The sequence below is a fragment of the Tupaia chinensis genome, unplaced genomic scaffold (assembly GCF_000334495.1).
Source record: "Tupaia chinensis unplaced genomic scaffold, TupChi_1.0 Scaffold000678_1, whole genome shotgun sequence".
NCBI classification, from domain to species: Eukaryota; Metazoa; Chordata; class Mammalia; order Scandentia; family Tupaiidae; genus Tupaia; species Tupaia belangeri.
The window spans coordinates 1,197,848-1,199,539 of NW_006160202.1; positions in this window are offsets into that span (position 1 = coordinate 1,197,848).

A 1,692-nucleotide genomic window follows, 5' to 3' on the forward strand; every position below is an offset into this window, starting at 1 on the left:
TATATAGCCCCAGCTAGGTGCTACTTTATAGGATGCATAAAGTTAGACTTGTGTTCATGGAAATGTATATATCACCTGTGTTTGCTATGAAAATGTTTAGATTAATTAAGGTCTTTAGTAGTTCAATAAAATGTGGGGGTGGGGGGGAAGAAAGATGTCAAACATGCATACTTAAGGAACCATTACACCCAGTCATCTAAGGCAATTTTTGTCCAGTTATTAGATGGCCACCAAGCTAAGCAGACTTCAGTAACTGCACGCAATGAGTACAGACTTTACAGATAGTTCAGAAAACTCATTAAACAAACAATAGCAAACTCTTAGAACAGAAAAATTACGACTTTCAGAATTGCTGCATTACAGTATTTAAAATGTTAATTTTTACTTTTTTCTTTTTCTTTTTTTTTCTTAGAGAGAGATTTTTTTGCTATAGGGCACATGCTTTAGCCAGAGAGAGAGAGACAAAGAAGCAGAAAGCAAGAAATCACCCTCTGGGGGAGATGGCCACACCACAATCCTTTTTCCTCCATTGTCCTCTTGGGATTCGGGGCACTCCATGCACATGTACCCAGAGTGAGTTTTTGTTTGTTTGTTTTGTTTCTTTTTTTTTTCTTTTTTTGAGAGGATTTTGCTATAGAGCATGTGCACTAGCCAGAAAGACAGAGAGAGACAGAGAGACAGAAAACAAGAAATCACTCCCCAGGGGGAATGGCCATGCCGCAATCCCTTCTCCTCCATTCCCCTCTTGGGATCTTGGGCACACACACACACGCACCCAGTGTGAGTTTAAGCTGCCGGGTCCAGGACTCAAACCATAGTCAACTACGTGGGAGTCCAGTGACATAGCCATTAAGCTAACTGCTGGTCCCTGTTTGTTTTTTTTCTTTCGAGAGGTTTTGCTATAGGGCGCATGTGCTCACCAGAAAGACAAACAGAGACAGAGAGACAGAAAGCAAGAAATCACACCCCCTGCGGGATGGCCGCGCCACGGTCCCTTCTCCTCCATTCTCCTCTCAGGATCCTGGGCACACACGCACACGTGCCCAGCTTGAGTTTAAGCCACCAGGTCCGGGACTCAAACCACCATTGACTACATGGGAGTCCAGCGACATAGCCATTATGCCAACTGCTGGTCCCCAGAGTGAGTTTTAAGCCACGGGGTCTTGGACTCAAATCACAGTCAACTACATGGGAGTAACCATTATGCCATCAGCTGGTCCCTCTTTTCCTGTTTTTAATTTTATCTATGATACTGTAGTTATCTCCCGTATATTACGCCTATAAAATAAAAATATGATATCCTATACTGTATCATGGTTTGTACATTTCTTTCCAACTCTGGATTTTCAGTGAAGTCATAGCAGCAATTTAAAGTTGGCCATGATGGAGGCCTAGAGATGGCGTAGCGATTACGTCACTGGACTCTCACCTGGCTGACTGCAATTTGAGTCCTGGACATGGTGGCTTGAAAATCATGCCAGGAGGGGAACCAGCAGTTAGCGTAATGGCTATGTCGCTGGATTCCCACGTAGTCGACCGCGGTTTGTGTCCCGGACCTGGTGGCTTAAAACTGACGCTGGGCGCGTGTGCGTGTGTGCCCAAGATCCCGAGAGGAGAATGGAGGAGAAGGGATTGCGGCGTGACCATCCCCCCTGGGGGGTGATTTCTCGCTTTCTGTCTCTATGTCTCTCT